Source organism: Humulus lupulus, chromosome 3, assembly GCF_963169125.1.
Source record: "Humulus lupulus chromosome 3, drHumLupu1.1, whole genome shotgun sequence".
Lineage (NCBI taxonomy): Eukaryota > Viridiplantae > Streptophyta > Magnoliopsida > Rosales > Cannabaceae > Humulus > Humulus lupulus.
The window spans coordinates 122,424,835-122,449,839 of record NC_084795.1 but is presented as its reverse complement, the minus strand read 5'-3'; the positions used below and the strand labels follow the sequence as shown (position 1 = coordinate 122,449,839).

General features: G+C 39.3%; 1 long non-coding RNA gene across 1 annotated transcript; it reads left to right on the top strand.

The window, feature by feature from the left end:
* The first annotated feature begins 11,312 nt into the window (after positions 1-11,312).
* Positions 11,313-14,936, top strand: LOC133823112 (uncharacterized). The gene is made up of 2 exons (XR_009888145.1): positions 11,313-12,671; positions 12,814-14,936. It is a non-coding gene; the product is annotated as an uncharacterized LOC133823112 (long non-coding RNA).
* Positions 14,937-25,005: the final 10,069 nt, after the last annotated feature.

The following is a 25,005-nucleotide window of genomic DNA, read 5'->3' as shown; positions in this document are numbered from 1 at the left end:
AAAAATCTCAAATAATTAAATTTATATAAGTACTTGGAAAGTAAAATTTGTTATGGTTTACACAATTTTGAGTCATTTTCTTTTGTTTTAATACCAATTTAGATCATCAATTTGAAATAATTACAAATAGGGCACTTTATTATGTAAATTGGTAAAAAAATTGTACTTTTAGCTCAATAGTTTGGACAATCCTTATTTTTCATTTTGAAATCTAAATTACTTAGAGTTTTATGTTGACCAAATTTGAGCTAAGGGTACTATATATAAATATATTATATATTTATCAATTTACAAAACATAAGGTACTTTTTATAATTATTAAAACTGAGGGTTGAAACTAGTACTTAAATAAAATAAAGGAAAAAAATTATTTTGGCCTATGTGTTTTTTCCGAATACGCGATCGGCCCCTGTGTTTTGTTAAGTGACAATTCGGACTATGTATTTTACAAAATTGATCAAAATAGTACATCTAGACCTGATTTTGGTAAAAATATTTTCAATTATAAGATTAATTCTTAAGTCGTTAGTGATGCGGTGGGTTCAGAGAAGCAGAGAAAGTAGTCGAGGAGCTACGAATGAAATATTATATTTGAATTCTTTTTACCAAAATTGGATATAAGCTACTATTTTGATCCATTTAGTAAGATATAGGATTTGAATTGTCATTTAACAAAACACAAGGGTCGATCGCATATTTAGAAAAAAGTATAGGGGCCAAACTGGTAATTTTCCTAAACTAAAAGGAACCACAATGGTATAAACTCAATTTTTAACGACAAATGTATTTAATGTTTTGATGTGGTAACCTAATATTATCTTATCAAATGGATTTTCTTGCATTACCGAGCATAAGCGATTTTATTGCAGAATTTATAGTATATTTATGAATACTTACTAGCCAAAACTTTCTTTTAATGACAAAAATATTCATTACTTTGGTTGAATGTGTCTAGATACATATGTGTCTATTAAAATTGGTTCAATAATTAAATTATATTTATTGTCTAAAATTTTAACTATAATTAAAATAATAAATCAAAATTTAATTAAATAAAAAAATTATAAAACCTGAAAAAACAAATATAAAGAATTAACCTAAAAAACTCTAAAATCTAATAACTAAATTAATTATAAACAAAAAATATAAAACTTAAAATAAGTTTTAAATTGGTACAAAACTCAAAACATAAATAAATCCTAGAATAATATCTACAAAATTTTAAATATGAAACCTAATCCACCACCACTTGTTAGTACACGTTGTGTGGACCTTGGGCTTGGTAACCCAGGATCCAAGGTTCACCTTTATACATGTGTATATAGTTATATATTATTATCTATATTGTCCCTATAATTATCATGTGTTGGTGCTCTTGTCTCCATGTTGGTGGTGGTATTATTGTGAAGAGGTTTGACACTCTTTTCTTCCAAGACAAGAAATCATTGATTTATAATTTGTACGTTATTGTTTAACCCAAATTTGGACAAGTTGACGTGGCATTTGAAGAGGACACGTGGCTGTAGACGACATCAAATTCTGACAGTTGGTTGAGATAACATAGCTGCTCAAGTAGACATCATTAGTGTGAAGAGTTGCAGTCTACTTTTTCCTAGGTTGGAAACTTATAGCCAGTAACATCACATGAAACTGCTTGAAGATGAAGCTGCTCGAAGATGGACCTGCTCAAAGGACAACTAATTTAAACCCGAAGATTTGGATTTCGAGAGATATTACAACATACCCCAAGATATTTATGTAACTGATATTTGAATGTATTTTTTGTTATGAATGGTTAAATACAAAAGATAAGAATTAAAATACAAGCAATGTATAAACACTTAGTGAATTTCATATAGTGAAGATGTAAAATTTGAGTTTCAATTGTAGGCACCTTAAAATTGTGATTTTGGGTCCAAAGTGAAGCATGGGGGTATCTAAGGGTCCCTAAAAAGTTTGGTAGCATTTTGAGCATTTTTAGGACCTTTGGAGGGATCCAAAAATAGAGAGGGTGGCGATCCGTCGCCACCAAAGTGGCGTAGCATCGCCTAATGCTTAGGGTTTCACAAACCCTAGCAGGAGATGCATCGCCTGTATGAAGGCGACGTATCTCCAGGCAATACATTGCCTGCATGCAGGCCACACATCGCCTACGGAGTCCGTACAACTTACGTAAATTAGTTCCAAATGACGTATTTTACAAATCTAATCCTATTGGTTAGACCTAATGACGGTGCCTACTCTATATAAGGGTCAAAATAGAGTTTTGGAAGACTTGATCACTCTCTCCAATCTCTCTCTAACCTCTCTCTCTCTCTCTTTCTCTCTAGATCCAAGAATCTCAAGTTTTCTCCAAGAACTCATCAAGAAAGTGCTTGACTTTGTGATTTTAAGGCTTGTTCAATCTCAATCTTCATTTCCTCCTAGAAAAATCCTCAAGCATCAATGGTGGCTAGGAAATAGAGTATTAGGAAAGCATTAAGAAAAATGTATAAGTCTTGGATTTGTTGTTTTTTCTTTGTTATATGTATTTTCTCAAAGTGGTGGTTCTACAAGGGTTTTTTGAAGGTTCATCAAAGTTGAAGAAGATCATTCACCAACTTGGGTTTGCATAATCTGTCTCGATCTTTATTTAGTCTCTGTCAATCTATTTTTTGTGCAGAATCTAAATTTTGAGGTGGTGTTTTCTCACTCTCCCCCAACATTTTTCTAGTATTATTTGAATATGTAATCAATTGTGACAATCCCACACTACACGTGCAGGACCTAGATTATTTTGTAGGGCCTATAGCCCATTAAGAGACCTTATAAATAGAGATCTATCACAGACATTATAGGAGGATGCACACTTTACATACAAAATCCCTATGGAATTGTATTCTCTCTCAGGCTTGGAAAACTCAGTTGAAATGTGTTCTTCTTGATCTTGAGTCTGAGACCTTCTTAATTAATATAAGTGCAAGTGGATGTAGGTCATCACCAACTTTTGGGCCAAATTCCTTGTGTCTTTTTACGTGATTTTAGCTCATTAAATTATTTTTTGTCGTTCATTTTGACTTAGTGTCATTGACCAAAACGTTGGTCAACATTTTGGTGCTTTCATTGAAAGCTAAAATCCAAAATCATCCTCTATCAGATCCATCTAAATTAATGGCTATCACTACTAAAAGCCAAAGCCAAGAACCACAAGGGGGAACCCTAACACTGGACACTATTACTGCCCTTCTAGCAGTCAGATTCCCCCCTACACCTTAGTTAGCAGGTTCCTCCACCCGGAGACCTACCTCCACGAGCAACATACGAGTGTGATGAACCCCACGCGGACTTAGGGGAAGACATTAAACTAGATATTGAATAACTAAAGGAAATTATGGGACAAATGCAGGAGCAGAATGTCGCCATGCATGAAAATCAAGCAACAGCTCAAGAAGTTGTAGTTGAAGCCCTTAATAAGCAAAGACAAGACTTTCATTCTTTGATGTATCAACGGTAGTGAGCCCTTGAAGCTCGTCAAGAAGAACTTGACTATTGTAATGTTGAAGCATTGAGGCTCCTAGAAACTATCTTGCTACAGACTCAAGTTGCAAGACCTCGACCAGTGAATCCTCAGCATGAGAATACTGGCCAAGCAAATACAGAAGTTCAAAGCCTATTTGGTCGAGCCCCAGGTCCTACTCAACCATCAAGGCCCCGAGAACAAGTGGTTCCCTCTGGGCAAACTCGAAGTCATTACTCAAACCGGGGAGGCTCAACCAGGAGTACAGCGTCAACTCCATCAAGATGAACAGGTGCTACCTAATCGTGACCAAGGTCAAGGATGTGGTAAGAAAGTGTTTGGAGAAGCAAGGCTTGCTGATGGGTCTCCAAGGCATGTAATCTCAAGGGTATGACAACCTCCTAATCAACAAAATCCAGGACCTGGTTAGCAGTTTCGACAACCAAGGAGTGAACGACCAGCTAGTCAAAATCGATGCCAGCAGCCTCAACGTTATCATTCCGCTCGGTTCAATCATGGTCATCATCTAAGAATTACTAGACAAAGGAATGACCAAGAAGCCAGCAGTAGCTATCAAACATCCTACCAGTATGGCTGTGATGAAGATAAAGGGGATAGTCGATACTACCAACCCCAAGACAATCAATATTATGACCATCGTCACAATGATGGGCATCCAAGAGGACAATTTGTTCCGCCAAGTCCGCCTGGATCTCAAAACGTTCCAGCTAGGGGAAATGTGCAGAGGTAGCAAGAGCCAGCAAATTGTCCAGCAACACCACCTCTTGTTGCTCCTCGAGGAGGCATTGTCTTTAATATACTTGGGAGTAGAGGACACAACTTGCGAGAAATCCTTGGCCAGCTTTGGGAAGGCAATGGGTCTAATGTTGTGGGACCCATTGCACCAGTAATCCCACCAACATCACAAGGAAAAGCTGCACTCCCTAACGCTGCCCCAGCAGTTGTGCCATTAGTCAGTCCAGCTATTCAAGCACAACTTGATGCCCTGACACAAATGGTTCGAGTGTTGACAACCCCAAAATTAATAGATATCGACTTATAGAGAAGGAAAGGCTCTCCTTTCTCTGACCGAATCGATGCACTTACCATCCCTCCCAAGTTCAAAATGCCAACTTGGAAGATGTACACTAAAAAAGAAGATCCCATGTCACACGTGAATAACTTCGAAATACAAACGGATCTTGAATGAGTGAGAGATAATGTCTGTTGCAGGATTTTTCCTGCTACCCTAGCTGACTTTGCTCAACAATGGTTCTTTAAGCCATAATCTAGAACCATCACTTCCTGGGATACATTTGTAAGACTCTTCTACTCGCAATTATTTGCTGCTATTATCCTACTAGTCGAGCTCAACGACCTAGTTGACATTAAGCAAGGACCTAATGAGCCCCTCAAGGATTATGTGCAGCGCTTCATGCTAGAAGTTGCTAGGTCCAAAATAGTTAGCGATGACAGAAATTTGATTAAGCCAACTAAAATAGAACCAATACTTCACCAGCCAAAAATGTTGTTGCAACTAACTAGAACCAGACAACCAGTGTTAATGGGGACAAGAAAAACCAGAACGGTGGCAAACGAAATAATAATTCTAGTAGTGGTAATAATAATGACAATAAACGGGCGAAGACCAATGAAAATCCATGGGAATACATACCTCATTTTACCACCTACTCTACACTATCGAGATCACGGGCAGAGGTCTTTCAAGCTACACAAGCTAAAATGCCCTATAGGAAACCAAATCCTATCAAGAAGGATAAACGAAAGAGAGACACCAACAAGTTATATCGCTTCCATAATGATTATGGACATGACAGTAATGAGTGTAACTAACTTAAAAATGAAATCGAGTTTCTCATCTGTCAAAATCATTAGGTCATGAGTAGACACGTTCGATGACCTGCCGAGCAAAATCCAACTTCTACAAAAAATCCTGATGCACTAGCCTAATCAAAGTCGGTCAGATATACATAAACAACACAAGTGTCGAATTGCACCATTATTTCAAGTTAATGTAAGGTTGGTCGTAAGGCATAATTTTCGCTTTTTTATGATCAGCTATTCTTACTATATTTACTAGTCGTAAGTTATGAATTGCCCACTTTGTAAACGACCAGTAATTTATCAACTTTATGAATGTTTTGGTTGCAAGGCACGTTTTGCCCATTGAGTAACCACTGATCATTTTTATTTTCATAAATGTATTGGTCGCAAGGCAAGATTTTTCCCATCTTCACCCAACCAGCTACTTTTTTGTTGTCTGTGTTTACTGATTGTAAGGCACGATTTGTCCATTCTTAAACAAGCAGTTACTTTTTCTATGATTTAGACTTTGTAAAGTTGGTTTTCAAGCACGCTTGCCCAATTATTTATTTTTATTTTATAATACTAAGATTACTAATCATCAGGGACGTTTTTCCCACTTGGTAAACAATTAATTATCTATATTTCTTTTAACTTGTGTTTTCTAGCCGTAAGGAATGATTTTGCCCACATCAGAACAACCAGATATTTATCATATTTACTAAACTGGTCGAAAGACACGATTGTCCATTTTATATCGACTAGTAATTTTTATGATTGTTAACTGATCAAAAGGCACAATTTTCACATTTTTAAATGATCAGTTATTTATAAAGCCAAAACCAATTATTGGTTGCTCGTGCAGACATGATTTTGTCCAAATTATTACAAGTTATCTACAAGGGAATGTGCTAGCACATTCAATTTTCCAACTATTGTGATTATCACAAGTATTGCTTAACACATACGGTTCCACTGTCTCTATATATTTTCTTTGTGATATGTTCTGAATAGCTGGGTTAAGTTCGAACATGCTTTGGTTGTTTGGCAAGTGACCAAGGTTAACCTCCTCGATCACTCGGGGGGCACACAGGGTATACACCACCATAACGTAAGTAAAAGATTAAAAATAACAACTGAGTAGTACTTAGAATTTTTTTTCAAAATTTATAAAGTGTTGCTGCTTCGTTTGTTTGTTCAAACACTAAAGCGGAAAAAATGACAAGTATGACATGAAAATGTTGTACTTAGGAAAACATATATAGCAATTAATTGTTGTATCTAGTCAATTTAATGAGCAGCATATTGTATGTAATGCAAGAAAAATATTACAATAACACTCGAGATTAAATGCTACTCGATCAACTATTATCTTTGCACCACCGACCTTATGGCTCAGGTGTCTAGAATATACAAAAGTAGTAAAGGAACTCTCACTGGTTGACCGCAACATCCTCGAACTTCTCCTGACCCTGGTCGCTGATATCGCCCAATAATTCACCTTGCGATCGCAGTAGTAAACAGGCTATGTCATATCCAAAGAAAGGCAAAACACAACTAAAGATTATATTAGTAAAGTTAAAGATAAAGATGAAAATATAAAAGATATAATTGAACAAATGAATTTTTGAAATTAAATTTATAGGTTGGAGAAATTGATTAGATAAAGAGCATGGCAAGGTAGAGATGCAGTACTGTAAATCCTATTCTAACATTGATATTAATTCAAAACACATATGAAATTCTATACCATTAATTGCAACAAGAAGATGTATATGTTAAAAGTACAAATTAATTGATATAACTTCTAATTTCATAGCATATCGTATTATATATCAAAGAGTGAAAAAATACCTACAGTGGGAGAATGCAATAAAAGGCATAAAATAAAATAAATATACTAAAATAAATTAATATCTTAATAGTGTATTTCTAGTATGAGTTATGAGGAGAGAATTATTGGATTTGGAATTATTGCTATTTGTGCACACAATGCTCTGTTTATGTGAAAATCATATCACATCAAACTAAGGGTTAATTGAAATAGTTCAAAAGAAGCTCTGAGTCTCCTCTTTTGAGTACCTGATTTATGGGTTTCCCTATTATTGGGATTTTGGTTGTTGGTTTAAGGTGTTGCTTTAAGTTGGAACTACTTCATGGATCCTCCTGGAGAAGAAGTTCAAACTTTTGATCAGTCTTTCTGTCTAGATTTGGTTAAGGATTATGATGTGAATTTCACTATCAAAAACAAAGCTTGTTTGGGCAGACTTATGGGCTCTAAGTGTTTATCGAAAAGTCCCCTTAGAAGTATTCTTGTTGAGGTTTCAAGAACTGAGGAGCCTTGGTGGTTTAAAGATTTTGGGGATGCACTTCTTGCTTTCTACTTTGCTTCAGAGAAGTACAGGGATAAGGTTCTTCTTTGCCGACCTTGGATCATTAATGGAGATTTTCTCAACCTTAGAGAATGGCCGACTAATGGTCATTGGCAGCAAGAAATGTTCATGTTTGCCATTTTCTGGGTGCAAGCTCATGGGCTACCTCCATCGTACCTCAATCCGAGCAACATCCCTCTGTTGGTGACCAAAGTTGGGTTATGGAAGGAGGGTGAACAAGATAGTAAGGAAGTCATGCTGAGAAAAGGGTTTCTGCGTTTCCCAGTGCACATTTTTGTGGAAAATCCATTGATCTCTGGCTTCTTTTTGAATTAAAAAGAGAAGAAACAAACTTGGGTTCATTTCAAGTATGAGAAATTGCCTCTTTTGTGTTTCAATTGTGGTAAGTTATGGCATGTTTCAGGAAGGTGCATATCCCACACGGTGATGGTCTATCCTCTACTTGGCAAGGCAGTGAAAGCTTATGGTCCATGGATGTGTGCTGATAGAAAATGTTTGAATTGTTTCTCTTCTTCTCAAGACAAAGTGAAGGAAGTATTAGAAGATAACATTATTTGATTTAAGTCTATGAGATTGTCTCACTAGAACAATGGTAAAAGAAGGGTTTCTAAAATTGCTAAAGCCCCTCTCATGGAAAGTTGCATGCAAGGAAACCTTACACAATCTTAGAGCAGCGGTGAAGAGCAAGGGGACAGTAGTTCGATTGCTCCGATGAACCAGGTTGACGGCTGTAATGCCCTACTACCTTAGAGTCGTTACTAAGTGAGTTTAAAATATGCATTTAACTTGCTAATCAAGCATTTAGCTCAAAAGTGTAACTAAACTGTATTAAAATCACGTAATTTGAAAATGTAATCACTCCTTGAAAATTATAAGTGCTTTACATTAGGAGTCCCCGAAATACTGTTTATAAATATTTACAACTCAAAATATGTTTAAAGTCGACTACACGATAAAATAGGATTCAGTACAAAGCATCTCCCAAATATACCCATGGTCGTGACAGCTAGGCAGACCAAACATGTACACGTCGCCTCACGCTCTCCACACTCATGGTTGGCCGGCCTTCCCCTTGCCCTTACATGCACCACAGAGTACCTATGAGCCGAAGCCCAGCAAGAAAACTCCACACAAATAGATAACATATGCATATCAATTACTCAGCACAAAACAAATCCGCCAACAGGCTAAACACATACGGTCGTACCGTCCCAGACGCTTTACCAGGCCCTGGGTTCGCAGTCTACATCGTAAGGATATCCTAGGTATCCTTTAGGGTCTTACCTTGGCAACTCGCTCTCCGCGTGCAAAACGCTGCTCCCGGCCCCCTTGCCGTTCTTGGCCTTCACCGTTCCCGGCTCTTGCCGATCATTCACATATATGCATACATAGCATAATAAAACAAACACTTAAACATTTATTAACATAATCAATGGGCTATGCCCTGCACATAATCATATAGGGTCGTGCCCTGCAACACAACTATGGGGCCTCGCCCTGCTCTATGGGTACAACGTTTTTCTTACCTGTGTCCCGAGCTTCTTGAGCACCGAAATCTCGAGCACGGTCCCCTAACCCGAGCCTCGCTGAAAACCTAGTCACGACACATACATAGCACTCTCATTCCTAATCAATTCATAATCATCTCTCGGAACCAATCCCGTGCTCTCGGGACCCCCCGTTTCCCACACAAAGGTAGCGGAAGCGTCCCCCGAGCCCCCTGAGCCAAAACCCTAAAAACACATTTTCCCTGCCCTGAAATTGGCCTAGCACCGCGGTAAAACCCTATGGGGGCCACGACGCCCAGAGTGGTGCCCTCCTCCAGATTCAGTCTAGCGTCGCACCGCGGAAGAACAATGCCGTGGCGCTCATACACGAACCCAGAAAACTGGGTTTTTCCCCAACATTTTCCCGAGCCAAAACTCTTCCAAATAAATCCCAAGATACTCCCAAGTCCCAAATCAACTTAAAAACACATATAGACAGTATGGCAACTCAGAAACAACAACAACAACAACAAGCTCAAATACCCTATCAAACCCATAAATCCCCTTATGGTTTAAAACTTTACAAAACTTAAACCACCTTTCAGAAATCTTAAACCACACCAGCAAATTAACTTCAAAGATTCACGAAATTCTTACCTCAAACAGGGATTCGACCTTGAGCTATCTCCAAGTCCAATACCAAGCTTTAATCCCTTGATTCCCAAGCTGAACCTCACAATCACTAAGCCACAATTCCAACTTTCAGCACCCAACTCAAATTCTCAAAAGCATGCAAAAAGACTCAATATCAGAGATGAAGCCTTACCTCTAAATTGTTCTTGGCCTAAGCTTGACTCTAGTTGCCCCAATCTCAGCCTTGAATTCCTTCCTTAGCCTCAAAGAAATTCAGCTCTTTTCCACCTTCCTTTCCTAGCTTCCTAGTTCCTCTAGACTTCCAACAAAAACATTCAGATTATGCCTTAGTGTAAATAACGTATATAACTTTTCCTCAACCAAGGCTATCTTCTCCTATGGCCAAATTACCACTTTGCCCTTTCTCTTAATAAAATTCCTATACTAACCTTAGGGGCAATTCTGTCATTTCACCCAAATTCCGCTAAGTCCTCGAGTATACCTATAAATTCCCATTTAATCCCGACATGTCTAAACTATTACTATCACTAACCGCTGCCCAATAATTCCCGAACACTTTATACTATTCCCAAAATACCCCTAAGCTCTTCCTGAGCTGGGTATTTGGCCCCGTTGTGACTTTCTAGCTAAACAGCTCTCTAGGACCGTCTCGGATCACGCACCATAATTATATCACCACTCACACGTGGTATCAACCACAATACACATAAATATATCATTTATGCCCCCCAATGAGCTAAAATTATAGATATGCCCCTAACAGCCAAATGAGGCCCACATGCTTATTTAATCACCTAGTCATGCACTTCTAATCACATATTCATTGAATTCACATATTAGTACAATATATCAAGTATTGTCCTCCAAGTACGCTAATCAAGCCCCAATCCTTATTAGAAAATTTAGGCCGCTACAACGGCGCTCGTTCGAGTTTGGATGGAAATGAAATTTCAAGAAGCAACAATAGTACATTGGTACAGCCCACTAATTGTTGTACGAGTAGTAGTCAAATTCTGAATTTTAAGGAATTGCGGCAGCCACTATCTTTGGGGACCACTGCAAATTCGAAAGGAAAATCAGCCATGATTGAGGATTATATTCCTCATGGTAGACCTACGGTGGGTCAAATGTTAGATATTCCCCATGAGGACATGTGTCTTTCAGCCACGCCTCACACCTACCTATAGAAAGTGGATCTTCCATGGCCTATTGACAGATCGACAGGGTATAAAATTTGCAAGATAGTTGGGCTTGATGGTTTATCCAATATCTTTGGGCTGGACCAAGTCCCTGTGTTTAGAGATGCCAACTCTACAATAGGCAACCCAACCTCTCTTTCAGAACATATTCTCCATGCTTTGGTCCACAAAATGCAAAAAGCCCAAGTTTTCTATAATTTTTTGCCCTACTCAAGTGAGTCTGCGATGGTGGATATTCAAGGCAAGACCAATGGAATTATTCAGCATTTAAAATACCTAGTGCTGCAACATAATGATATTCAGACTCTCAACTACTCTCCTAGAGTGCAAGAAAGACCCAAGTCTTCGAATTCGAAGAGTAACAAAAGGAGAAACTGTAAGAGAAATCAATCTTCTTCTGGGAAAAATCGAGATCCAGGGGAGATACCGTAACAGTTGCTAAGGATTTATTTGAGGTTAATGACACTTTCAAACCAAATTTTGGAAACGGAGAGGAGGCGGCCCAAAGCATGCCCCCACCATCCTTATGAGGTGCTTGGCATGGAACTGCTGAGGGTTGGCAAGACCCCAGGTAGAAACGGCGGTCCGAGCCTTGTTGACGAGGTTCGACCCTCAAGTTTTATTTCTCATGGAAACCAAAGTAAAGTTTGATGTGAAGAAGATGAAAGCTAGAAGATTAGGCTTTATGAATTATGTTGTTGTTCCGGCTACATGATTAGATGGTTGATAGAGATGTCATCCATGTCCTTCTTCAAAAGGATCAAGGGTGTGGGAGTGGGCCCTCTTTTGTTCATATGGTTCCCCTTATATGAATGAAAAGGCTAACTTCTAGGATAGATTACAGAATCATATATTAAATTGTGGTTTGCCTTGAGTCATAATTGGTCATATGAATGAGACTCTTCATGATAATGAGAGAATTTTTGCTATGATGACTCAGAGAAAGAAAAGTGAGTTCCTTAAAAAATTTCTTGAATTGACAGGTGGAGTTGAGATTAAAAACTCTAGAGGAAATTACACCTGGTGCAACAATAGAGCAATGTGCTCAATAGATTGGTGTCTCTCTTTTCCTAAAGCTGGCGTTCACACTCTCCCCACCACTTTTTTTTTACCACTCTCCCATTATGCTTGATACCTCCTTTGATGTTGAAAAAGGGGGTTCTCCTTTTCGCTTCTTTAATGTTTGGGAAGAGTACTCGGAGTATTCCTTAGTTATTATTGAAGCTTGGAAGCAGTAATTTGAGGGCCACAAGAGCTTCATTCTGCTCCAGAAATTAAAGGAAGCTATGAAAGCTTTGAAAGTGTTGAGCAGGAACATTTTTGATGTTGATGGTTCCAAACTAAAGCAATTGGAGGACAGATTATTAGCTCTTCAAAATGGGAATATCTCTCAATATTCTATTAGTGAAAAAGATAACATCCGAAATGAGATTGCCAAAGTTTATTCTCATAATGAGAAGGTGTGGAGACAAAAATCTAGAGAGATGTGGCTAAAACATGGGAATCGTAACTCGAAGTTCTTCCATGCATCCACTGTTGTTTGTAGAAAGGGAAATCTCATATGGAATGTTAAAGACATGAATCGCAGATGGTTGTCGTCTAAAAGGGAGATAGGAAGGTACTTCAACTCTAATTTTCATAACTTATTTTCCTCCACTATTCCTGTCATTTCAGAAGACATTGATGCTCTATTTGAAGATAAGGTGTCTTTTAAGAAGAATGAATTAATGATGTAAATCTATTCCCTGGAATGTATACAGGAAGTTGTTAGGAGCATGAACGCAGATAGTGCCCCGGGTCTTGATGGGATGACTGGAGCTTTCTACAAACAGAATTGGAGAGTGTTGGGCCTTTGATTATTGATTTTGTTCAGGAAGCCTTTCAGTCGAGAAGATTTGTTAAAAGTTTGAATCATTCATTTATATGCCTTATTCCAAAGATTTTTTTATGCTTGCTCTTTCGACCATTTCAGGCCAATTAGCCTAAGTATTTATTCTTACAAGACTGGCAAAAATCTTGTCCAACTGATTAAGATTGATTATGGATAGAATTGTTGGTCCTTATCAAGCCGCTTTCATTCCTGGTAGATGGATTGTGGAATGCTCTATTTTGGGCCAGGAAGTCATGCATTTGATCAAAAGAAAGATAGACAATGGTGGTTTAATGGCGATAAAGACTGACATGAGCAAAGCATATGATCTGATTGAATGGGAGTTTCTAAGAAGAGTCTTAATTGAAAATGGGTTTCATGACCGAGCAGTCAACCTTATTATGTTTTGTGTCTCCTTGGTTACTTACTCTGTTTTACTAAATGGTTCCCCTATCAAAGCAATTACTCCCAGCAAAGGTCTGAGGTAAGGAGACCCTATGTCACCTTTTATTTTCCTCCTATGTGGTAAGGTTCTTTCTAAACTTTTGCTGCAAGCGGAGCGAAGAGATTTGATTCATGGGGTTAAAAATTTTGCAAATAATGCGGTGGTGTCTCAATTGATGTTTGCAGATGACAATTTTTTTCTTTTATAGAGCAAATTCCAAGGATTTAGAAACTTTACAAGCAATCTTTTTGAAGTATGAAACTTGGTCTGGGCAGAAGATTAATTTAAGTAAATCTTCTATGTTTTTATCTCCAAACATGAATAGAAGAATTCAGGAAAGGCCTTTGGAGAAGATGAGGATGAAAGAACTCAAAAAGGAGGAGGACCATTATTTGGGAAGCCCAATCTTTCTATCGAGACAAAGATGTGCAGACTTTGATTTTTTAAAGGAAAAGTTGAGAATCTCATTGGAAGGATGGCGTAATAGGTTCTTATCAAGGGCTGGAAGAACTACGCTTATCAGATCAGTTGCTATAGAAATTCCTAATTAAACCATGGTTGCCTATGAAATTCCCAAAATAAACTTGTCGTCAGATGGATGCTATGATGCGAAAGTTTTGGTGGGTTGGAGGCATTGACAAGGAGAGGTTTTTGTTGCTCAAATCCTGAGATTACTTGTGCCAACCTAAGTCAAATGGTGGTCTGGGGTTTAGAAGATTTGAGGATGCAAATAGAGCTTTAAAAGCTAAATTATCTTGGTTTGTGGCTTCTAAAATCAATAGACCATGAGTGCAGATGTTGTTGCTTAAATATTGCATAAATAAATCCTTTTGGGAAACTTAGGCTACTAGTTTTAGCTCTTCTATTTGGAGATCTATAATGCATACTAGAGGCTTGATGCTTAAGGGGTGCCTTTTCAGGTTGGATTAGGAAACTCAATTTCTATTTGGTATCATCCATGGATGCCTCAGTTGGAGGATTATTCTTTGCAATTTCATAGGAATCCAGTAGCGCTATCATAAGAAGCTTACAAATACAAGATGGTGAGTGAGTTGATGCTTCCAGGTACTCGGATTTGGAATCAGTCACTACTCTACCAATGTTTTTAGCCTCAAACTGCTTTGATGATAGCTAGCATTAAATTTCTTCATTGCCATTGGAGGATAAGTGTATTTGGATTGCAACAAAAAATGGCAAGTTCAATATAAAGAGTGCATACTATTTGGATCAAGAGGTGAGATTCAATGAGAAAGTGGAGATGTTGAATAGGCTATGGTCATGTAAATCTATTGAGAGACATACATTATAGATGTGGAACATAGCAATTGATGCTCTGCCAACTGTTGAAAAGCTAAGTTTTTTGCATTCTAGCTCAATATAAGTTAGCTGCATTTTATGCAATAATGCTGAAGAACTAATTATTCATCTCTTCAAAAATTGTCCTGCAACTAAAGCTATTTGGTTAGCTTCTCCTTGGGGCATTAGAAGTGATGCAATAGCTGTGGATTCATGTCTAAAATTAATTGAATGGTTAACTGAGCAAGATTCAAGAGCTAATTTCACAAGAATTTTGTCATTTACAGCTTATGTCTTTGAGAATATTTGGTCAGTGAGGAATGATATTTGTTTTAATGGAGGGTCTTTTGACATACACAAAGTGATTGAAAAATCTCTGCCTAACTTTTAGGAGCTTTAATCAACTTTGGCGAATGATCAAAGTGAAGAAGGCACAAGCAAAGGTCCTTCCAAGGACAGAAACCAAGTATCAGGAACATGGATACGGCTTTTGTGGATGCTTCCTACGAAAACAATTTGGTTGACTCGGGAATCATTTTGTTTGAATCACCTTCTTGGGGGTATTCATTGATTAGTGGTCATTCCTTTAGGGCCTCAAGTGCTCTTGAAGCAGAAACAAAAGCTCTAATTCAAGTTTGTCAAATAGAAAAAAGCAAGAAGTGCTCCTTGAGGATTTTCTAAATGAAGAAGGGGACTCTCTCGGATTGGTCTTTGAACCATCTCATGTTCGAGGCTTTAAATTGTGTTAGATCCTTTGACTATTGTAAGGTTTACTATATTCCTAGAGGCTATAATTATAAATTTGACTCTATAGCTAAGTGGTCTAGGACTAACTTGTTAAATGGACAAATTCATGAGGGGATCTGCCCCCCCAAAAAATTTCTAAGGAGGAAGTGCTCCTTGTGAATTTTCTAATTCTAATGCTTTTTACACTTGCTTGTGCTCCTATTTATAATGAACCTTTGCTCCCAAAAGAGTATTTTACGTGTGATGAGTAGTGGGAAAATGGCTCCAAATGCTAAGTGAACATGGCCATGTATCACCATAGGATTCCCAGAAGATTTCAAAACTAACCACATGTCACAAAAAGAGAAAGTTTGTGCAATAGAATGTTGGAGCATGGAGAAAGAAATGAGCTTTGTTGTTGAAGCATTTGGAGACCAACGAAATTCGAGTTGAAGAACTTGGTCTTGGGCCTACTGGAGAATTGGGTTGAATGTTGAAAGGATGGTTTTGGGCTTGACATTAACTTGGATGGGGTCTTGATGAAGTGAAGGAGAATGTAATGTGTGATTATATAAATATATATGTTTATAATGTAAATGTGATTTTAAAAGAAATTGTTGGTTTCGTTAGATTCAACATTTTTTTTTTATTGTTTTGTAACATCGTTAGATTTTTACATAAAGTAAAAAAAATTAAAAAATAATAAAGTCATCAAAATAAGATAAATAAAAATTAAAAAAATCCATAATAAATGAGCCATATTGGTTTAGAATTTCTTAATAATATTTTATTATATTGAATATTTTTACTAAAAAAAAATTATTTAATTTTAAAATTAAGATCACCATATATAATATATAAATCAAAACAAAAAAAAAATACCAAAATTTAAATTATTATGAACACTAAATTTAAAACTAATAAACAACATCAAATAATTTATTTTGAAACTAGAATGCATCGTATTTTTATATGTAAAAAATATGTAAGGGATTCTTAGGATAACGAATTTTTTAAATAAAAAGTATGATATTATTTATTTCTTTTAAAATGATAGACAATGTTTTAGCTTAATATTTTAAATATATTTGTGTCATTCTTTTATAATATATGACATTATTTATTGTTGACGCGGTTTTTCGCCAACAGTGTATTAAGAAATAATAAAGGCAGATTAGTGCTTAATGGTAAAGCGTAATGAAAAATATCAAGAATTCACTCAAGATCACAGAACTTTTATGTGGTTCAGTGGTTAAAATCCACCTAGTCTACGAGTCAATATTATTGTTGTTTCTCTCTCTATTCTGGCAGAGTTTTGATATTACAGAATTATTTCCCTTTTCCTGGCCAATATTCCAAATATTTATAGGGGAATTCCATGGACGAGTTTGGGTAACCGCGTGAGTCAATCACACATTTACATAATGTCTACATTCGATACAAATAATTTCCATTTATATTGGGATATGATTTGATCACAAAGTAAATATGTCATGTTATCTTGGATAATAAATATGACAGTCTGGTCATGAATAAGCGTATAAGCAAATCCCGAATCTTTGGGAATCCCTTAGTATGCAATAATTGTTATATCTTAATCACCCAAGCTATGTATCTTCCACTAGCTTGTGTTCTGACAGCTATTCGACCCCGAGCTAGTGCTTTGATGACTTATCTTATTCGTAGTTCGGGGTAAATTCAGGACGCCTAACACCAGGTCTAACCATTACGAACCTCGAGCTGTCCGTATAGATAATAATCAGATATTCTACTTGACTAGTTTTCCACGTAATTATCTGCCAGCTGTACCCGAGCTGAGTGAATGAACTCGTGCTAAGATTAGGGTACAACATTTGCATCCCAAGCTCCTGCTCGTGTATGATGTCATCATTTTTTGACCTACACAGTAGGGGCTTTTAAACTTCTGCTACATAAAACCATACCTGCCTACTACTCGAGTACTGGACACATGTTCTTCTACAATTGGCGTATGTTCGGGTTTCGAGGACTGCAATAATTGTCTTGTCAACTTTTTGCTGCCATTTGGTCTATCTATTCTTGGCCCTTGGATCTTGAGCTAACCAAATTGGATGGCCCAGATTACAATCGGTAATTTACGTATAAATAAGATGACCAGATTTCAAACCTCACCACCTTTGCATTTAAAAATTTCCCTTTTATGAACTTCCAAGCTTCCCTTCTTCCCAGAATCCCCAAAATTGTTCATCGTGCCCAGACATTTAGAAGCTTTCTAGGAGCTTCCCATTGCCGAGTCTACTCTCTCTAATTAGTGAACCTATTTCCTATAAGTATCTCTTCCCTTGTTTTGAAAATTTTTCCTTTTTTTTTTTATTTCTTCCAATGAAATTTTTGTTCTTAACCATGTTCATCCACAACACTTATTATAGTTACCATTAGGCCATTTCTAAATGTTCATAGGGAATAGGTTTTGATTTATGTTCAATGGGTGAGTCCAAACATGTGTTTATAGATACGATGTCCATAAAACTGGGGAAATTTCTGGGTAAATCTGGGTAACCCTAATGGTTAATTGGTTTAAGGAATACCCATTCGGGGTAAGGAAACTGAAGGGTCTTTTAGGTTTAAAACTAGATAGCTTAGGGGTTACGTTTTCTTGGATGGTTTTGCACTAAACTGCTTCCCAAGGAAAGTAGTGGTCTGACATTTTTGACAATGGATCCCTAAATATCAGGGGACTGTGAAGAAATTGAGACGCGTAGCTTTGGGTATCGTGTGGCACCACGCGATGGGTTTCAGCTAAGTTTAGCTCATATAACAGAAATAACCCATTTCGTATGTACCTTCCCGACATAGTTATAGATCATCTTAGGTTGCCTACTAACTAGGCCACTTTTTCATCAGGCGATCTGATGGCCCCCCCCAAAGAAGAAATCTGCGTGCTCATCTACCCAACGCAAGGACAAAAGGAAGCAGGTCAACCCTGGCTCTCCCATTCTGCACTTCAGTCCGGTAGTGGAGAAGGAAGTTCTCATCGACCCCAATGCGTTCTTCGAGGCCGAGCACATCATCTCCAAGATCACGACTCAGGGGAAAGTGAATAAGATTATGTTGAGCCGCAACATAGAGATCGAAGCTGGGACTCTCCTCTCCCAACCTGTATTCGAAGGGGAACGAAGCTGTGCTCCTTTCTAGGACGACTACGCAGCTTGGAGTGATGAGCACCTGAAGGTTGGGCCTTCCTTCCCCTGGACCAGTATTTCATAGATTTCTTAAACTACATAAAATTGTCTCCTTTTCAGCTCCCCCCAAATTCATATAGGCTTTTAGCGGGGCTGAAATATTTGTTTTTGAGACATGAGTGGGAGGTCCCCACCCCGGCAAACATATTATACTTTTTCTTCCTCAAGGCAAGCCCCGACCAGAGGGGACGCAATGACGGGTTCTACTACCTCACACGGTTTCCAAACTCCACCTCTGTCATTGAGCTCCCCAGCCATCCAAATGACTATAAAGATTTATTCTTTATGTCGAATGGCTTTAGGAACTACGAACACCGTTACTTCAATTGACCTCGTATGTCTTCCATCTTTGTAAATCCAGCTCGGGAACTTTGATTTCTTTTACTTAAAATATTTTTCTTGTACACGTCCTGATTGAATTTTCTTTTCATGCCACCATATTGGCTAGGACGGGAAAATCTGTGACCGTCAGAGGTCAATATGAGAAGCTGTCCAGACTTCCCCTAGTGAAAAGGACTATCGCCAGGTCGTGAATGAGGTCATGATGCTGGCCTGTAAGTTGATTGGTGAGGGTCAAACACTGGCCCTGAGGACTCGGGCTCCTCTTCCGGTGATCCTTGAGCTTCCCTCCTCTCTAGAGGCCTTGCCACCCACCGAGGAGGAAGAGGACGAGGTGCCTCTCGTGTGAAAAAGGTGGGCCCCCGAAGCAGACCAGAGACCCAATCCTGACCGAGCTGCTTCTGGCGCAGCAACCGACCCCTCTGGCCAAGGTAACCATACCTTATCAGGGAATTAGATCGGGCTGCTACTATCTTTAGGTTAATTCGTTTCAACCCCAAACAGCAAGTTAGTCGCCACCCCACCGATATGGACCTAAACATAACTCTCCTCCAATGCGTGGATTTTTTGGTGGTGTGCTACGACCACTCATGAGTTCATTCACTCAGCTCGAGTACAACTGACAGATAATTTCGTGGAAAAGTAGTCATGTAGAATATCTGATTATTATATATATGGACAACTCAAGATTCGTAATGTTCAAACTTGGTGTTAGTCGTCCTCACTTTACCACGAACTACTAATAAGATAAGTCATCAAAGCACTAGCTCGGGGTCGAATAGCTGTCAGAACACAAGCTAGTGGAAGATACACAACTCGGGTGATTCAGATATAACGCATATTGCATACTAAGGGATTCTTAAAGATTCGAGATTTGCTTATACGCTTATTCATGACCAGGCTCTCCTATTTATTATCCAAGATAATATGACATATTTACTTTGTGATCAAATCATATCCAAATATAAATGGGAATTATTTGTATTGAATGTAGACATTATGTAAATGCGTGATTGACTCATGCAGTTACCCAAACCTGTCCATGGAATTCCCCTATAAATATTGGGAATATTGGACAGGAAAAGGGATATAATTCTGTAATATCGAAACTTTGCCAGAATAGAGAGAAACAACAATAATATTGACTCGTGGACTAGGTGGATTTTAACCAATGAACCACGTAAAAGTTATGTGTTCTTGAGTGAATTCTTGATGTTTTTCATTACATTTTACCATGAAGCACTAATCCGCCTTTATCATTTCTTAATACACTGTTGGCGAAAAATCGCGTCAACAGTTTGGCGCTATCATTGAGAGCAAATTAGTGCTTCATAAAAATTCCAGTCGATTCGCATCATGGTGCTCACTCGCTCAATGCATGATAATAAGATAGAATAGCCTGGTGGGCAGGAGGCCCATCATATCGATGTTCCATACGAACGTGGCCCTGAGATTCAGAAACGTCTGGGAAAACAACTGGCAGGACAAGGCGACACTGGTAGGTCGGTGCCATTGCCGCTGAATCCAAATCCAGACTACCTAACTATCATTGAGTTGGAAAACATGTAATTGAGGAGCCATCTCGCTTAGGCAAATAGGCAGATTAAGGAGGTTTTGGCTCGATTACCCCCTCTGGCAACCGACGTTAATGTCAGAAAGAGGCAGAGTGGGTCTCATAAGTCCCACAGGAATAACCGATCCAAACTGAGTCGATCAGTCAGAATCGCAACTCCAAGTTCTATACCTACGGGGCAAGATCGCCAGAATGCTCGACCCAACGATCATCATAGGGGTCGTCAGCATGTCAGTTGGTCGGTTAGGATTGCAACCCCCAGTTCGGTGGCTTCTTCATCGGCCCCTAGGAATGCCCATGAAAATCCATGAGGGGTGGTTGGGACAAGCTCAGGAAGACAAAATGCTCCAACAAACCCTCCTACGCCGCGATCGGATCACTAGGCACAAAGAACTAGAGACATTGGAGTAGAACATAGGCGGGCTAATTTAGTCCGCTCTGATGGAATGAGGATAGCCTCACCAATAAGGCATCCCCTGTCACCTATAAGACATCTGACACCACCTCGTCCTCAACGAGACAGTAGGAGAAATCCTCCCCCATCTGCCAATACTTACGTCCCACAAAAACGTGTCGAAAATTCAGATCGTCGACCCCAACCGCGAGCGGTAAGCTTTGCAAATGAAAGCTACTAGACTGAAAATCGTCGTAGCGGTAGGTCCGAGGGTGACCTAAGAAATCATTTGAGTTCAGAACAGAGCCCTCGGTATGATCTGCAACCCAATTTGTGCGATCGTTTAAATTTGCATAAAAGGAATCCAGCTCGGAATAAAAAGATATTAGCTATACTCGACAAGAAGGAGGTCCGTCCATAGTACGTGATAACAGGAATGCCCCACAAAACCAAGCTTGAGCTTGGAGGGACAATAACCCATCGAACGCATACGATAGGATGGGAGTTGTCGAACAGCCCCCAGGTAACCTAAGGACCAAGGACCAAACCCTCAAAATACTAGCCTTAATGGAAGAGCAAATGAAGTGGATTTTATCTGGAAAAGAAAAAGATGATTGCGACTCAGATGAGGAGCTCGAGCCTTTCGCTCCAAATATTGCGGCAGCCACATTTCCTATAGGCTTTAGAATGCTACACCTATCAAAATTTGATGGAAATGGAGACTCGTCAGATCACCTCAGAATGTTTAACACCATGATGATGGCTCACAATGTTATGCTTGATCTATGGTGTATTTTATTCCCTACAACTCTGGTCGGGCCAGCCAGGCAATGGTTTAAGCAATACAAGAGGCATTCCATAAACTCGTGGAAGAAGTTTTCTTCTTATTTCAAAAAAGCATTCCGAGCTTCACAGGTAGCTCGGGTTGAAACTGATTCATTGGCCAATGTAAAGCAACAACCTGGCCAGACGTTGAAAGCATATCTACGTAGATTTTCCAATGTCGTTGCATGAGTTAGGGATGTTGATGACAACTCTAAGCTAATGGCAATGAGGACAGGAATCCTCGTCGGGGGCGACCTGTGGCAAGAACTCCAAAGAAAAGGAGTTAAGAGTGTGGGCGAATTCTTGGCACAAGCTCAAGAATGGATTAACCTAGAGGAGGCGTGAGCTTCTGTTGCAGGAACCAGCCAGATCCCTATTCATCCCGTTGCAGCGGTAATAGATGTTGCAGCCACGACTCAAACTGTTACCCAGAATAACCAAGGGGGAATAACAAAAGGAAGGGAAATGGCGAGGGTGACCAGAGTTGGATGAAGAAAAATGAGTCCGTGGAGAAGTTCAAACCTATTTACGCTACTTATACCGACCTAAGGGATACTAGGGAGCACATCTTCCTGGAAAATTCTAATCGCCTTCCATGGAAGAAGCCAGAATTGTTGAAGAACCAGAGGGCGAAGAGAGATTCTTCAAAGTTCTGCCAATTCCATAATGACATTGGTCATAACACTGATGACTGCCGACAGCTAAAGGATGAGATCGAAACTCTCATCAGAGCCTGATCTTGGGAGAAGACTCACAAACTATTTCTATGATGATTGGATTAGTGGTGACATTGGGAGAAGACTCCCCAACTATTTCCAAGTTACTTGAGTTCGTGGTGATTGATTTTCCAGCTGCATACAATGTGATTTTGGGCCGACCTGCGCTGATGGCGTTTGAAGCCATAACCTATATCCGCCACCTAGCAATGAAATTCCCCTCAGTCGTGGGAATATGCTCCGTCATAGGTGATCAGCTCGCTGTCAGGGAATGCTATAGAATTTCTATGAAGGGAAAATCACAACCCGGGCAGCAAGCAATGGTCATAAATGATAGAGGTGAGGAGTCCCAGGAAGTAGAAGTTACTCGCGGGACAAAAAAACCTCAACAAAAAGAGGATGGTGACATCGCCCAACGCGATGACATTGACCCACAGGTAGGCAAAGATAGATCAAAACTCCAAGCCATAGAAAAGCTCGAGGAAGTAAACATCGACCCCAAAGATGCTTCAAGAGTAGTAAAGATTGGGAAGAATCTTGACGATAAAAGAAAGAAGGAGCTGGTTGATTTCTTACAGGAAAACATGGACGTTGTCGCTTGGCCACATGAAGATATGGTGGGAATAAGTCCAAATGTAATCATGCACACCTTAAATTTGGACAAGAATGTGCCTGCAAATCTAAAAAACAGAGACGTTTGGGAGTGATCTGGGCTGAAGCCCTTGAGGAAGAAGTAGCTCGATTATTAAAATGCGGGTTTATCCGGGAAGCAAAATACCTAATATGGTTCGCCAATCCCGTGCTGGTCCCGAAGCCAAATGGGAAGTGGAAGACCTGTATCAACTCCTCTGATCTAAATAAAGCTTGTCCCAATGATTGTTTCCCACTACCAAGGATTGATTAATTAATAGATGCCACGTCAGGTCACGAGCTCATGTCCTTCATGGACGCGTATTCTGGATATAACCAGATCGCGATGAATCCTGCAGACCAGGAACATACTAGCTTAATGATCGAACATAACGTATAATGTTATAAAGTTATGCCCTTCGGGCTGAAGAATGTCGGGGCTACATATCAACGCTTAGTCAACAAGATGTTCGCTAGTCAGATCGGGAAGAGTATGGAAGTGTATGTCGATGCATGCTTTTCAAATAAAAAAATGCCAACAACCATGTGTCTGATCTAGAAGAGTGTTTTGGAATATTAAGGAGGTATGACATGAAGCTAAATCCCCAGAAATGCACTTTCGGAGTGGCATCTGGAAAATTCCTAGGGTTCATAGTTAACACGAGGGGGATCGAGGGGAATCTTGAGAAAATCAAATTGTTGTTAGAAATGCTCTCACCCAAGTCGCGTAAAGAAGTTCAAAGTCTAACTGGAAGGGTGGCGGCTTTGAATCGTTTCATTTCTGTTGACCTGTGAAATTGGCCAACGATCGTATGTGCAGTATACGACACCATTTGAACGAAATAAATAAAATAAATGACAGAGTACGATTATCTTAAATAAACACACAGGAATTTTATAGTGGTTCCGCCCTGTTTTGATGAATAGTAATAACCTAATCCACTTAGCTTTTAGTATTGAGTCACTCGAAAATTACAATGTTGAACCAAAGTATTCACTCGTTCTCACTTGCCCAGAATTTCTCCCCAAATGTTTTTTAGATCTCCAAAATTCCAGAAAAAGTGATCCAACAAAGAGTCCAAAAGTCCCCATAAATGAAGCCCTGGGTCCTTTATTTGTAGTACCCAGAGGCTATTACATGACCAGTAGTACTGGGATCGTGGTTTGGTACACGATTATCATGTAATGGAGAGACGTGTCCACCTTCCCATGATCAAGAGATCGTGGGTCTTCTTGTTGTTTCTTTAGATTGTGGTAGATAATGCATGATTGAAACTTCTGGGAAAATGTTAAGTATCTGTTGATATATAAGGCTTAGGTGCTAGGCCCGACGAACAAAGCTTGGGTGTTGGACTTGTGACCTTCTGGGTGTTGGACCTGTTGATCATTTAGGTCCTAGGCCTATTGATCTTAGTTTGAACGAGAGTGATTATTTCTCAGTGAAGTGTACTTGGGAGTTAATACCGACCACCCCATGAAAAATAGGGTGGGCCGACCTCCCAAGTGGCTCTTGGGCCTGTTTAGGCCAACCACCCTAGGGGTTGAGGTCAAGCCGACCACCCCTTGGGGTCCTTGGGCATACTGGGGTCGACCACCCTAGGGGTTGGGGTCAAGTCGACCACCCTTTGGGTCCTTGTACATGCTGGGGCTGACCACCCTGCGGTTGGGGGTCAGGCATACTACTCCTAGGCCCTTGGGCCTGCTTAGGCTGACCACCCCTAGGGGTAGGGGTCAGGCCGACCACCCTTAGGGGTTTTAGGCTTGGTCAACTTCCCTAGGTCCTGGACCTATCTTTTTTGCCCGTCGGTCTTTTCTCAATACTTTGTCATTTTTCCCTAATTTATGATGTCACGTGTCACATTCTCATTCGCCACGTCACCTCATATTTTTTAGGGATAACAATTCCAAAATCCACTG